General features: G+C 55.1%; 6 non-coding genes across 6 annotated transcripts; all 6 read right to left on the bottom strand.

Annotated features, from left to right (window-relative positions):
* Positions 1-1076: 1076 nt before the first annotated feature.
* On the bottom strand, positions 1077-1148 carry Trnac-gca (transfer RNA cysteine (anticodon GCA)). The gene has a single exon. It is a non-coding gene; the product is annotated as a tRNA-Cys (tRNA).
* A 2647-nt stretch (positions 1149-3795) lies between these two features.
* On the bottom strand, positions 3796-3867 carry Trnas-gcu (transfer RNA serine (anticodon GCU)). Its single transcript has one exon. It is a non-coding gene; the product is annotated as a tRNA-Ser (tRNA).
* A 2651-nt stretch (positions 3868-6518) lies between these two features.
* Positions 6519-6590, bottom strand: Trnas-gcu (transfer RNA serine (anticodon GCU)). The gene has a single exon. It is a non-coding gene; the product is annotated as a tRNA-Ser (tRNA).
* A 2668-nt stretch (positions 6591-9258) lies between these two features.
* Positions 9259-9330, bottom strand: Trnac-gca (transfer RNA cysteine (anticodon GCA)). The gene has a single exon. It is a non-coding gene; the product is annotated as a tRNA-Cys (tRNA).
* Positions 9331-11976: 2646 nt separating this feature from the next.
* Positions 11977-12048, bottom strand: Trnas-gcu (transfer RNA serine (anticodon GCU)). The gene has a single exon. It is a non-coding gene; the product is annotated as a tRNA-Ser (tRNA).
* Positions 12049-14704: 2656 nt separating this feature from the next.
* On the bottom strand, positions 14705-14776 carry Trnac-gca (transfer RNA cysteine (anticodon GCA)). Its single transcript has one exon. It is a non-coding gene; the product is annotated as a tRNA-Cys (tRNA).
* Positions 14777-15204: the final 428 nt, after the last annotated feature.

The following is a 15204-nucleotide window of genomic DNA, read 5'->3' on the forward strand; positions in this document are numbered from 1 at the left end:
CAGGCCCACTGCTCAGCACCCATGGCTGAATGCACAGTCTTGTGGTTATTGACCTTGTGGATATTTAGCTCGCCACATGCTGGGCAGAGGGCTAACTGGTGCCGATAATTCTACCATTGAGTTTGCTTTCACATGGAATCACAGTGCAGTGGCAGGCCACTGTGCTTCCTTCTCTCATGTCAGCTTTCCTGGTGCTCTCCTCCAAGGGTGCTAAATCGAATCTGCCAGTGTCCCCTGGCTTTCTCACAAACCGCCTCGGAAATTGTGCCACCACGAAGGCTGAGTTGCTGCTACCCTGGCAAGCCCTGAGCAAAACAAGCCTGACAGAGAACACAGTTAAGGAAATGCTCTGCAAATCCTGTCTGAACCGGAAACTGCCAAACAGTAAACAGATGAAATGTGCATTGGGCCACCCATCCATCCATCTGTAAGTCAAATTGGCCAACCAAAGAAGACAGACACACACACACACACACACACAAACAGACTCACAGACATGCACTCAGACACACACACGCGCACGCACACACACACACTCACACACACACCCACACAAGGCGTGTCTCCAACCAGAAGTGTGTCACTTGATGGCTGACACAAGCTTAGGATCTGACACTCTCGGGAGCCTGGACCAGAAGGAGAGCAAGTTCTTCACCCGGTGGGCCTCTTGATGACTCCCAAAAAAGTAGTGTTCATACCAAAATAGAGGAAACCTGCAGGACGGGAAGGCAACCAAATAAACAAAGAAACAAACCAACCAACCAGAAAAGCAAAGCAAAGCAAATAAAAGGAAAGCAAAGCAAAAAGAAAAAGAAAAAGAAAAAGCAGGGAGAGAAAGGGGCAAGAACAGGGATGAAAAGGCAAAAGGGGTTAGTGAGGAAACTGCCTGCAAGGTCCTAGGTTCTATCACCTGTAGCCGAGAAAAGCAGGGAGTAAAACCCCTCCCCCAACCATGCCTTGTGCCAGGTACAGTCCTTGTCCCCAGAGACTTGGCATACCCAATGTAGGCAGAGAGTAGCCTGAGTGACTGGAAACAAGAGCCTTGTAGGTTTGGCAATAAAGTGGGTCACCACAGTAGGGGGCACCCGGATTTGAACCGGGGACCTCTTGATCTGCAGTCAAATGCTCTACCCCTGAGCTATGCCCCCACCTGGATAGGTGTGCGTAATAAGCACTGTAAAGCTGTGTGGACACACCTGCCTCTCACACACCTGACAGCTGAGCTTCAAGAGCCCGGCTGGCGTCATGCCCGCCCTGCCTCCCAGGCTGCCCGTCATGACCTCCTGTGCACACCTGACCACCACCTCTTCTGCTCAGCAGCACTTCCCGGCCCCAGTCCCTGCCTCAGGCTCCGGCAGGCTTCAAAAGCCTGCCAGTCTGCACATACATTGGCCTCCACACTCAGCTCCAGCAGCCAGAGCAGCACTCCGGGAGGCAGTTACTCAGTAGACTTTTTGGAGGCCTGGAAGGGTGGAGTGGGATGTGCCAGGGAGGGCCTGGGCTGGGGGCGTGGGTGGGACTGAGGGCTGGGCACAAGCAGAGCTGCTTGGTTTCCCAGAGGACTAAGCAGACCCACTGTCTAAGGGACCTATGGCTGCTGTGCGTCCACAAGGGGATTCCTGGCGTCCTCTGCTTCACAGGCACAGGGGAGACCAAGATGTTGCTTGCGACCCTGAGCTGCATTGGCACAGACGCAAAAAGGGTGACAGTGGTGAAGCAAATACTTGGGACGCACGACCCTATGAGAAGCACTGTTCCAGGTCATGAGAAGGGACATCTTACCACCAAGCACTCTGGCAGAGCTGTGGAAGGGCGGTGTGGGGGTCAAGCCCCAAACTGCCTGTCGTTGGCCGACGGGGATCTGGGGATCTGGGCCCAGACTGTTGGCTGCCCTGGCTCACAAGACAGTGGATTCGGCTTGCTCGCTGTGAAAAAAACCTGGCAGCCCTAAAAACTACCACAACCCTCCATAGCTCTCCTGCAGGCCAGAAGAATAGGCAGCAGGGCCAGAACAATGGACGAGGGGCTGTGGCCCTAGATATCGCAAAGGATGGGGATAATGTGTCACTCCGGGGAACCTGGTAGGCACAAGACTCGGGGGACAAAGGGAGCGAGCAATGAAGCCGGAGTGCTACTGAGGCTGCAGGCAGTCACTTCTCCAGGATTTCCCGTCATTGTACACAATGGAGATGAAAGATTCAGGGGTAGTGGACAAAAAGAGAAAGGACAGCAATGCAAGTGCAAGGAGCCTAGCGCAAAATCGACGAGGACTGCAGCTGGATACAAGGACTGGGGTCAGGAGATGTCTCAGCGGTGGCAAGGGTGGGTGACGGGACGGTGTAAGAGAGGCCCGGACTAAAAGCCCGACCCATCCACCTGCTCCTTACTTGCAGGGAGCATCTCAGCCTTAGGGGCACTCCAAGCCCTAGGATACCGTGCCCTCAAGGCACACGCAGGGAACCGAAGCCAGTGTAGGTGAGGGAGCCCCTGACCTGGAGTCAGGATGCTGTGAACACCGCGGAAGGGCTCTCCTCACAACTCACGTTGTCTAGGAAGCATGCTCTAGTCTGAGCCTTGCTACAGGGAGTGGACACCTTCCCTGTGGCCAGTCACCACCCCTCGGCAGTGCTGCAGCACCTCAGGGGACGCACGTCTGGCCTGGTCACTGCTTCACTCCACCCTTCCCTGCCTTTCCCACATTGTCCGGCTTCTGCAAGCCTGGCCGACGCCTGTACAGCAGGCCCACTGCTCAGCACCCATGGCTGAATGCACAGTCTTGTGGTTATTGACCTTAAGCTCGCCACATGCTGGGCAGAGGGCTAACTGGTGCCGATAATTCTACCATTGAGTTTGCTTTCACATGGAATCACAGTGCAGTGGCAGGCCACTGTGCTTCCTTCTCTCATGTCAGCTTTCCTGGTGCTCTCCTCCAAGGGTGCTAAATCGAATCTGCCAGTGTCCCCTGGCTTTCTCACAAACCGCCTCGGAAATTGTGCCACCACGAAGGCTGAGTTGCTGCTACCCTGGCAAGCCCTGAGCAAAACAAGCCTGACAGAGAACACAGTTAAGGAAATGCTCTGCAAATCCTGTCTGAACCGGCAAACGGCAAAACAGTAAACAGATGAAATGTGCATTGGGCCACCCATCCATCCATCTGTAAGTCAAATTGGCCAACCAAAGAAGACAGAGAGACACACACACACACACACACACAAACAGACTCACAGACATGCACTCAGACAAACACACGCGCTTGCACACACACACTCACACACACACCCACACAAGGCGTGTCTCCAACCAGAAGTGTGTCACTTGACGGCTGACACAAGCTTAGGATCTGAAACTCTCGGGAGCCTGGACCAGCAGGAGAGCAAGTTGTTCACCCGGTGGGCCTCTTGATGACTCCCAAAAAAGTAGTGTTCATACCAAAATAGAGGAAACCTGCAGGAAGGGAAGGCAACCAAATAAACAAAGAAACAAACCAACCAACCAGAAAAGCAAAGCAAAGCAAATAAAAGGAAAGCAAAGCCAAAAGAAAAAGCAGGGAGAGAAAGGGGCAAGAACAGGGATGAAAAGGCAAAAGGGGTTAGTGAGGAAACTGCCTGCAAGGTCCTAGGTTCTATCACCTGTAGCCGAGAAAAGCAGGGAGTAAAACCCCTCCCCCAACCATGCCTTGTGCCAGGTACAGTCCTTGTCCCCAGAGACTTGGGATACCCAATGTAGGCAGAGAGTAGCCTGAGTGACTGGAAACAAGAGCCTTGTAGGTTTGGCAATAAAGTGGGTCACCACAGTAGGGGGCACCCGGATTTGAACCGGGGACCTCTTGATCAGCAGTCAAATGCTCTACCCCTGACCTATGCCCCCAACCTGGATAGGTGTGCGTAATAAGCACTGTAAAGCTGTGTGGACACACCTGCCTCTCACACACCTGACAGCTGAGCTTCAAGAGCCCGGCTGGCGTCATGCCCGCCCTGCCTCCCAGGCTGCCCGTCATGACCTCCTGTGCACACCTGACCACCACCTCTTCTGCTCAGCAGCACTTCCCGGCCCCAGTCCCTGCCTCAGGCTCCGGCAGGCTTCAAAAGCCTGCCAGTCTGCACATACATTGGCCTCCACACTCAGCTCCAGCAGCCAGAGCAGCACTCCGGGAGGCAGTTACTCAGTAGACTTTTTGGAGGCCTGGAAGGGTGGAGTGGGATGTGCCAGGGAGGGCCTGGGCTGGGGGCGTGGGTGGGACTGAGGGCTGGGCACAAGCAGAGCTGCTTGGTTTCCCAGAGGACTAAGCAGACCCACTGTCTAAGGGACCTATGGCTGCTGTGCGTCCACAAGGGGATTCCTGGCGTCCTCTGCTTCACAGGAACAGGGGAGACCAAGATGTTGCTTGCGACCCTGAGCTGCATTGGCACAGACGCAAAAAGGGTGACAGTGGTGAAGCAAATACTTGGGACGCACGACCCTATGAGAAGCATTGTTCCAGGTCATGAGAAGGGACATCTTACCACCAAGCACTCTGGCAGAGCTGTGGAAGGGCGGTGTGGGCGTCAAGCCCCAAACTGCCTGTCATTGGCCGACGGGGATCTGGGGATCTGGGCCCAGACTGTTGGCTGCCCTGGCTCACAAGACAGTGGATTCGGCTTGCTCGCTGTGAAAAAAACCTGGCAGCCCTAAAAACTACCACAACCCTCCATAGCTCTCCTGCAGGCCAGAAGAATAGGCAGCAGGGCCAGAACAATGGACGAGGGGCTGTGGCCCTAGATATGGCAAAGGATGGGGATAATGTGTCACTCCGGGGAACCTGGTAGGCACAAGACTCGGGGGACAAAGGGAGCGAGCAATGAAGCCGGAGGAGTGCTACTGAGGCTGCAGGCAGTCACTTCTCCAGGATTTCCCGTCATTGTACACAATGGAGATGAAAGATTCAGGGGTAGTGGACAAAAAGAGAAAGGACAGCAATGCAAGTGCAAGGAGCCTAGCGCAAAATCGACGAGGACTGCAGCTGGATACAAGGACTGGGGTCAGGAGATGTCTCAGCGGTGGCAAGGGTGGGTGACGGGACGGTGTAAGAGAGGCCCGGACTAAAAGCCCGACCCATCCACCTGCTCCTTACTTGCAGGGAGCATCTCAGCCTTAGGGGCACTCCAAGCCCTAGGATACCGTGCCCTCAAGGCACACGCAGGGAACCGAAGCCAGTGTAGGTGAGGGAGCCCCTGACCTGGAGTCAGGATGCTGTGAACACCGCGGAAGGGCTCTCCTCACAACTCACGTTGTCTAGGAAGCATGCTCTAGTCTGAGCCTTGCTACAGGGAGTGGACACCTTCCCTGTGGCCAGTCACCACCCCTCGGCAGTGCTGCAGCACCTCAGGGGACGCACGTCTGGCCTGGTCACTGCTTCACTCCACCCTTCCCTGCCTTTCCCACATTGTCCGGCTTCTGCAAGCCTGGCCGACGCCTGTACAGCAGGCCCACTGCTCAGCACCCGTGGCTGAATGCACAGTCTTGTGGTTATTGACCTTAAGCTCGCCACATGCTGGGCAGAGGGATAACTGGTGCCGATAATTCTACCATTGAGTTTGCTTTCACATGGAATCACAGTGCAGTGGCAGGCCACTGTGCTTCCTTCTCTCATGTCAGCTTTCCTGGTGCTCTCCTCCAAGGGTGCTAAATCGAATCTGCCAGTGTCCCCTGGCTTTCTCACAAACCGCCTCGGAAATTGTGCCACCACAAACGCTGAGTTGCTGCTACCCTGGCAAGCCCTGAGCAAAACAAGCCTGACAGAGAACACAGTTAAGGAAATGCTCTGCAAATCCTGTCTGAACCGGCAAACGGCAAAACAGTAAACAGATGAAATGTGCATTGGGCCACCCATCCATCCATCTGTAAGTCAAATTGGCCAACCAAAGAAGACAGAGAGACACACACACACACACACACACAAACAGACTCACAGACATGCACTCAGACAAACACACGCGCTTGCACACACACACTCACACACACACCCACACAAGGCGTGTCTCCAACCAGAAGTGTGTCACTTGACGGCTGACACAAGCTTAGGATCTGAAACTCTCGGGAGCCTGGACCAGCAGGAGAGCAAGTTGTTCACCCGGTGGGCCTCTTGATGACTCCCAAAAAAGTAGTGTTCATACCAAAATAGAGGAAACCTGCAGGAAGGGAAGGCAACCAAATAAACAAAGAAACAAACCAACCAACCAGAAAAGCAAAGCAAAGCAAATAAAAGGAAAGCAAAGCCAAAGGAAAAAGCAGGGAGAGAAAGGGGCAAGAACAGGGATGAAAAGGCAAAAGGGGTTAGTGAGGAAACTGCCTGCAAGGTCCTAGGTTCTATCACCTGTAGCCGAGAAAAGCAGGGAGTAAAACCCCTCCCCCAACCATGCCTTGTGCCAGGTACAGTCCTTGTCCCCAGAGACTTGGGATACCCAATGTAGGCAGAGAGTAGCCTGAGTGACTGGAAACAAGAGCCTTGTAGGTTTGGCAATAAAGTGGGTCACCACAGTAGGGGGCACCCGGATTTGAACCGGGGACCTCTTGATCAGCAGTCAAATGCTCTACCCCTGACCTATGCCCCCAACCTGGATAGGTGTGCGTAATAAGCACTGTAAAGCTGTGTGGACACACCTGCCTCTCACACACCTGACAGCTGAGCTTCAAGAGCCCGGCTGGCGTCATGCCCGCCCTGCCTCCCAGGCTGCCCGTCATGACCTCCTGTGCACACCTGACCACCACCTCTTCTGCTCAGCAGCACTTCCCGGCCCCAGTCCCTGCCTCAGGCTCCGGCAGGCTTCAAAAGCCTGCCAGTCTGCACATACATTGGCCTCCACACTCAGCTCCAGCAGCCAGAGCAGCACTCCGGGAGGCAGTTACTCAGTAGACTTTTTGGAGGCCTGGAAGGGTGGAGTGGGATGTGCCAGGGAGGGCCTGGGCTGGGGGCGTGGGTGGGACTGAGGGCTGGGCACAAGCAGAGATGCTTGGTTTCCCAGAGGACTAAGCAGACCCACTGTCTAAGGGACCTATGGCTGCTGTGCGTCCACAAGGGGATTCCTGGCGTCCTCTGCTTCACAGGCACAGGGGAGACCAAGATGTTGCTTGCGACCCTGAGCTGCATTGGCACAGACGCAAAAAGGGTGACAGTGGTGAAGCAAATACTTGGGACGCACGACCCTATGAGAAGCACCGTTCCAGGTCATGAGAAGGGACATCTTACCACCAAGCACTCTGGCAGAGCTGTGGAAGGGCGGTGTGGGCGTCAAGCCCCAAACTGCCTGTCATTGGCCGACGGGGCTCTGGGGATCTGGGCCCAGACTGTTGGCTGCCCGGGCTCACAAGACAGTGGATTCGGCTTGCTCGCTGTGAAAAAAACCTGGCAGCCCTAAAAACTACCACAACCCTCCATAGCTCTCGTGCAGGCCAGAAGAATAGGCAGCAGGGCCAGAACAATGGACGAGGGGCTGTGGCCCTAGATATCGCAAAGGATGGGGATAATGTGTCACTCCGGGGAACCTGGTAGGCACAAGACTCGGGGGACAAAGGGAGCGAGCAATGAAGCCGGAGGAGTGCTACTGAGGCTGCCGGCAGTCACTTCTCCAGGATCTCCCGTCACTGTACACAATGGAGATGAAGATTCAGGGGTAGTGGACAAAAAGAGAAAGGACAGCAATGCAAGTGCACGGAGCCTAGGGCAAAATCGAGGAGGACTGCAGCTGGATACAAGGACTGTGGTCAGGAGATGTCTCAGCGGTGGCAAGGGTGGGTGACGGGACTGTGTAAGAGAGGCCCGGACTAAAACACCGACCCATCCACCTGCTCCTTACTTGCAGGGAGCGTCTCAGCCTTAGGGGCACTCCAAGCCCAAGGATACCGTGCCCTCAAGGCACACGCAGGGAACCGAAGCCAGTGTAGGTGAGGGAGCCCCTGACCTGGAGTCAGGATGCTGTGAACACCGAGGAAGGGCTCTCCTCACAACTCACGTTGTCTAGGAAGCATGCTCTAGTCTGAGCCTTGCTACAGGGAGTGGACACCTTCCCTGTGGCCAGTCACCACCCCTCGGCAGTGCTGCAGCACCTCAGGGGACGCACGTCTGGCCTGGTCACTGCTTCACTCCACCCTTCCCTGCCTTTCCCACATTGTCCGGCTTCTGCAAGCCTGGCCGACGCCTGTACAGCAGGCCCACTGCTCAGCACCCATGGCTGAATGCACAGTCTTGTGGTTATTGACCTTGTGGATATTTAGCTCGCCACATGCTGGGCAGAGGGCTAACTGGTGCCGATAATTCTACCATTGAGTTTGCTTTCACATGGAATCACAGTGCAGTGGCAGGCCACTGTGCTTCCTTCTCTCATGTCAGCTTTCCTGGTGCTCTCCTCCAAGGGTGCTAAATCGAATCTGCCAGTGTCCCCTGGCTTTCTCACAAACCGCCTCGGAAATTGTGCCACCACGAAGGCTGAGTTGCTGCTACCCTGGCAAGCCCTGAGCAAAACAAGCCTGACAGAGAACACAGTTAAGGAAATGCTCTGCAAATCCTGTCTGAACCGGAAACTGCCAAACAGTAAACAGATGAAATGTGCATTGGGCCACCCATCCATCCATCTGTAAGTCAAATTGGCCAACCAAAGAAGACAGACACACACACACACACACACACAAACAGACTCACAGACATGCACTCAGACACACACACGCGCACGCACACACACACACTCACACACACACCCACACAAGGCGTGTCTCCAACCAGAAGTGTGTCACTTGACGGCTGACACAAGCTTAGGATCTGACACTCTCGGGAGCCTGGACCAGAAGGAGAGCAAGTTCTTCACCCGGTGGGCCTCTTGATGACTCCCAAAAAAGTAGTGTTCATACCAAAATAGAGGAAACCTGCAGCACGGGAAGGCAACCAAATAAACAAAGAAACAAACCAACCAACCAGAAAAGCAAAGCAAAGCAAATAAAAGGAAAGCAAAGCAAAAAGAAAAAGAAAAAGAAAAAGCAGGGAGAGAAAGGGGCAAGAACAGGGATGAAAAGGCAAAAGGGGTTAGTGAGGAAACTGCCTGCAAGGTCCTAGGTTCTATCACCTGTAGCCGAGAAAAGCAGGGAGTAAAACCCCTCCCCCAACCATGCCTTGTGCCAGGTACAGTCCTTGTCCCCAGAGACTTGGCATACCCAATGTAGGCAGAGAGTAGCCTGAGTGACTGGAAACAAGAGCCTTGTAGGTTTGGCAATAAAGTGGGTCACCACAGTAGGGGGCACCCGGATTTGAACCGGGGACCTCTTGATCTGCAGTCAAATGCTCTACCCCTGAGCTATGCCCCCACCTGGATAGGTGTGCGTAATAAGCACTGTAAAGCTGTGTGGACACACCTGCCTCTCACACACCTGACAGCTGAGCTTCAAGAGCCCGGCTGGCGTCATGCCCGCCCTGCCTCCCAGGCTGCCCGTCATGACCTCCTGTGCACACCTGACCACCACCTCTTCTGCTCAGCAGCACTTCCCGGCCCCAGTCCCTGCCTCAGGCTCCGGCAGGCTTCAAAAGCCTGCCAGTCTGCACATACATTGGCCTCCACACTCAGCTCCAGCAGCCAGAGCAGCACTCCGGGAGGCAGTTACTCAGTAGACTTTTTGGAGGCCTGGAAGGGTGGAGTGGGATGTGCCAGGGAGGGCCTGGGCTGGGGGCGTGGGTGGGACTGAGGGCTGGGCACAAGCAGAGCTGCTTGGTTTCCCAGAGGACTAAGCAGACCCACTGTCTAAGGGACCTATGGCTGCTGTGCGTCCACAAGGGGATTCCTGGCGTCCTCTGCTTCACAGGAACAGGGGAGACCAAGATGTTGCTTGCGACCCTGAGCTGCATTGGCACAGACGCAAAAAGGGTGACAGTGGTGAAGCAAATACTTGGGACGCACGACCCTATGAGAAGCATTGTTCCAGGTCATGAGAAGGGACATCTTACCACCAAGCACTCTGGCAGAGCTGTGGAAGGGCGGTGTGGGCGTCAAGCCCCAAACTGCCTGTCATTGGCCGACGGGGATCTGGGGATCTGGGCCCAGACTGTTGGCTGCCCTGGCTCACAAGACAGTGGATTCGGCTTGCTCGCTGTGAAAAAAACCTGGCAGCCCTAAAAACTACCACAACCCTCCATAGCTCTCCTGCAGGCCAGAAGAATAGGCAGCAGGGCCAGAACAATGGACGAGGGGCTGTGGCCCTAGATATGGCAAAGGATGGGGATAATGTGTCACTCCGGGGAACCTGGTAGGCACAAGACTCGGGGGACAAAGGGAGCGAGCAATGAAGCCGGAGTGCTACTGAGGCTGCAGGCAGTCACTTCTCCAGGATTTCCCGTCATTGTACACAATGGAGATGAAAGATTCAGGGGTAGTGGACAAAAAGAGAAAGGACAGCAATGCAAGTGCAAGGAGCCTAGCGCAAAATCGACGAGGACTGCAGCTGGATACAAGGACTGGGGTCAGGAGATGTCTCAGCGGTGGCAAGGGTGGGTGACGGGACGGTGTAAGAGAGGCCCGGACTAAAAGCCCGACCCATCCACCTGCTCCTTACTTGCAGGGAGCATCTCAGCCTTAGGGGCACTCCAACCCTAGGATACCGTGCCCTCAAGGCACACGCAGGGAACCGAAGCCAGTGTAGGTGAGGGAGCCCCTGACCTGGAGTCAGGATGCTGTGAACACCGAGGAAGGGCTCTCCTCACAACTCACGTTGTCTAGGAAGCATGCTCTAGTCTGAGCCTTGCTACAGGGAGTGGACACCTTCCCTGTGGCCAGTCACCACCCCTCGGCAGTGCTGCAGCACCTCAGGGGACGCACGTCTGGCCTGGTCACTGCTTCACTCCACCCTTCCCTGCCTTTCCCACATTGTCCGGCTTCTGCAAGCCTGGCCGACGCCTGTACAGCAGGCCCACTGCTCAGCACCCATGGCTGAATGCACAGTCTTGTGGTTATTGACCTTAAGCTCGCCACATGCTGGGCAGAGGGCTAACTGGTGCCGATAATTCTACCATTGAGTTTGCTTTCACATGGAATCACAGTGCAGTGGCAGGCCACTGTGCTTCCTTCTCTCATGTCAGCTTTCCTGGTGCTCTCCTCCAAGGGTGCTAAATCGAATCTGCCAGTGTCCCCTGGCTTTCTCACAAACCGCCTCGGAAATTGTGCCACCACAAACGCTGAGTTGCTGCTACCCTGGCAAGCCCTGAGCAAAACAAGCCTGACAGAGAACACAGTTAAGGAAATGCTCTGCAAATCCTGTCTGAACCGGCAAACGGCAAAACAGTAAACAGATGAAATGTGCATTGGGCCACCCATCCATCCATCTGTAAGTCAAATTGGCCAACCAAAGAAGACAGAGAGACACACACACACACACACACACAAACAGACTCACAGACATGCACTCAGACAAACACACGCGCTTGCACACACACACTCACACACACACCCACACAAGGCGTGTCTCCAACCAGAAGTGTGTCACTTGACGGCTGACACAAGCTTAGGATCTGAAACTCTCGGGAGCCTGGACCAGCAGGAGAGCAAGTTGTTCACCCGGTGGGCCTCTTGATGACTCCCAAAAAAGTAGTGTTCATACCAAAATAGAGGAAACCTGCAGGAAGGGAAGGCAACCAAATAAACAAAGAAACAAACCAACCAACCAGAAAAGCAAAGCAAAGCAAATGAAAGGAAAGCAAAGCCAAAAGAAAAAGCAGGGAGAGAAAGGGGCAAGAACAGGGATGAAAAGGCAAAAGGGGTTAGTGAGGAAACTGCCTGCAAGGTCCTAGGTTCTATCACCTGTAGCCGAGAAAAGCAGGGAGTAAAACCCCTCCCCCAACCATGCCTTGTGCCAGGTACAGTCCTTGTCCCCAGAGACTTGGGATACCCAATGTAGGCAGAGAGTAGCCTGAGTGACTGGAAACAAGAGCCTTGTAGGTTTGGCAATAAAGTGGGTCACCACAGTAGGGGGCACCCGGATTTGAACCGGGGACCTCTTGATCAGCAGTCAAATGCTCTACCCCTGACCTATGCCCCCAACCTGGATAGGTGTGCGTAATAAGCACTGTAAAGCTGTGTGGACACACCTGCCTCTCACACACCTGACAGCTGAGCTTCAAGAGCCCGGCTGGCGTCATGCCCGCCCTGCCTCCCAGGCTGCCCGTCATGACCTCCTGTGCACACCTGACCACCACGTCTTCTGCTCAGCAGCACTTCCCGGCCCCAGTCCCTGCCTCAGGCTCCGGCAGGCTTCAAAAGCCTGCCAGTCTGCACATACATTGGCCTCCACACTCAGCTCCAGCAGCCAGAGCAGCACTCCGGGAGGCAGTTACTCAGTAGACTTTTTGGAGGCCTGGAAGGGTGGAGTGGGATGTGCCAGGGAGGGCCTGGGCTGGGGGCGTGGGTGGGACTGAGGGCTGGGCACAAGCAGAGCTGCTTGGTTTCCCAGAGGACTAAGCAGACCCACTGTCTAAGGGACCTATGGCTGCTGTGCGTCCACAAGGGGATTCCTGGCGTCCTCTGCTTCACAGGCACAGGGGAGACCAAGATGTTGCTTGCGACCCTGAGCTGCATTGGCACAGACGCAAAAAGGGTGACAGTGGTGAAGCAAATACTTGGGACGCACGACCCTATGAGAAGCACTGTTCCAGGTCATGAGAAGGGACATCTTACCACCAAGCACTCTGGCAGAGCTGTGGAAGGGCGGTGTGGGCGTCAAGCCCCAAACTGCCTGTCATTGGCCGACGGGGCTCTGGGGATCTGGGCCCAGACTGTTGGCTGCCCGGGCTCACAAGACAGTGGATTCGGCTTGCTCGCTGTGAAAAAAACCTGGCAGCCCTAAAAACTACCACAACCCTCCATAGCTCTCGTGCAGGCCAGAAGAATAGGCAGCAGGGCCAGAACAATGGACGAGGGGCTGTGGCCCTAGATATGGCAAAGGATGGGGATAATGTGTCACTCCGGGGAACCTGGTAGGCACAAGACTCGGGGGACAAAGGGAGCGAGCAATGAAGCCGGAGTGCTACTGAGGCTGCCGGCAGTCACTTCTCCAGGAGCTCCCGTCTTTGCACACAATGGAGATGAAAGACTCAGGGGTAGTGGACAAAAAGAGAAAGGACAGCAATGCAAGTGCAAGGAGCCTAGGGCAAAATCGACGAGGACTGCAGCTGGATACAAGGACTGGGGTCAGGAGATGTCTCAGCGGTGGCAAGGGTGGGTGACGGGACGGTGTAAGAGAGGCCCGGACTAAAAGCCCGACCCATCCACCTGCTCCTTACTTGCAGGGAGCATCTCAGCCTTAGGGGCACTCCAAGCCCTAGGATACCGTGCCCTCAAGGCACACGCAGGGAACCGAAGCCAGTGTAGGTGAGGGAGCCCCTGACCTGGAGTCAGGATGCTGTGAACACCGAGGAAGGGCTCTCCTCACAACTCACGTTGTCTAGGAAGCATGCTCTAGTCTGAGCCTTGCTACAGGGAGTGGACACCTTCCCTGTGGCCAGTCACCACCCCTCGGCAGTGCTGCAGCACCTCAGGGGACGCACGTCTGGCCTGGTCACTGCTTCACTCCACCCTTCCCTGCCTTTCCCACATTGTCCGGCTTCTGCAAGCCTGGCCGACGCCTGTACAGCAGGCCCACTGCTCAGCACCCATGGCTGAATGCACAGTCTTGTGGTTATTGACCTTAAGCTCGCCACATGCTGGGCACAGGGCTAACTGGTGCCGATAATTCTACCATTGAGTTTGCTTTCACATGGAATCACTGTGCAGTGGCAGGCCACTGTGCTTCCTTCTCTCATGTCAGCTTTCCTGGTGCTCTCCTCCAAGGGTGCTAAATCGAATCTGCCAGTGTCCCCTGGCTTTCTCACAAACCGCCTCGGAAATTGTGCCACCACGAAGGCTGAGTTGCTGCTACCCTGGCAAGCCCTGAGCAAAACAAGCCTGACAGAGAACACAGTTAAGGAAATGCTCTGCAAATCCTGTCTGAACCGGCAAACTGCAAAACAGTAAACAGATGAAATGTGCATTGGGCCACCCATGCATCCATCTGTAAGTCAAATTGGCCAACCAAAGAAGACAGACACACACACACACACACACACACACAAACACACTCACAGACATGTACTCAGACACACACACGCGCGCGCACACACGCACACTCACACACACACCCACACAAGGCGTGTCTCCAACCAGAAGTGTGTCAGTTGACGGCTGACAGAAGCTTAGGATCTGACACTCCGTGGAGGCTGTACCAGCAGGAGAGCAAGTTGTTCACCCGGTGGGCCTCTTGTTGACTCCCAAAAAAGTAGTGTTCATAACAAAATAGAGGAAACCTGCAGGAAGGGAAGGCAACCAAATAAACAAAGAAACAAACCAACCAACCAGAAAAGCAAAGCAAAGCAAATAAAAGGAAAGCAAAGCCAAAAGAAAAAGAAAAAGCAGGGAGAGAAAGGGGCAAGAACAGGGATGAAAAGGCAAAAGGGGTTAGTGAGGAAACTGCCTGCAAGGTCCTAGGTTTTATCACCTGTAGCCGAGAAAAGCAGGGAGTAAAACCCCTCCCCCAACCATGCCTTGTGCCAGGTACAGTCCTTGTCCCCAGAGACTTGGGATACCCAGTGTAGGCAGAGAGTAGCCAGAGTGACTGGAAACAAGAGCCTTGTAGGTTTGGCAATAAAGTGGGTCACCACAGTAGGGGGCACCCGGATTTGAACCGGGGACCTCTTGATCTGCAGTCAAATGCTCTACCCCTGAGCTATGCCCCCACCTGGATAGGTGTGTGTAATAAGCACTGTAAAGCTGTGTGGACACACCTGCCTCTCACACACCTGACAGGTGAACCTCAAGAGCCCGGCTGGCGTCATGCCCGCCCTGCCTCCCAGGTTGCCCTGACCTCCTTTGCACACCTGACCACCACCTCTTCTGCTCAGCAGCACTTCCGCCCCAGTCCCTGCCTCAGGCTCCGGCAGGCTTCAAAAGCCTGCCAGTCTGCACATACATTGGCCTCCACACTCAGCTCCAGCAGCCAGAGCAGCACTCCGGGAGGCAGTTACTCAGTAGACTTTTTGGAGGCCTGGAAGGGTGGAGTGGGATGTGCCAGGGAGGGCCTGGGCTGGGGGCGTGGGTGGTGCTGAGGACTGGGCACAAGCAGAGCTGCTTGGTTTCCCAGAGGACTCAGCAGACCCACTGCCTA

Source organism: Cavia porcellus, unplaced genomic scaffold (genome assembly GCF_034190915.1).
Source record: "Cavia porcellus strain 051 isolate PalLab524CR breed Dunkin Hartley unplaced genomic scaffold, mCavPor4.1 scaffold_6, whole genome shotgun sequence".
In the NCBI taxonomy this organism is placed as follows: domain Eukaryota; kingdom Metazoa; phylum Chordata; class Mammalia; order Rodentia; family Caviidae; genus Cavia; species Cavia porcellus.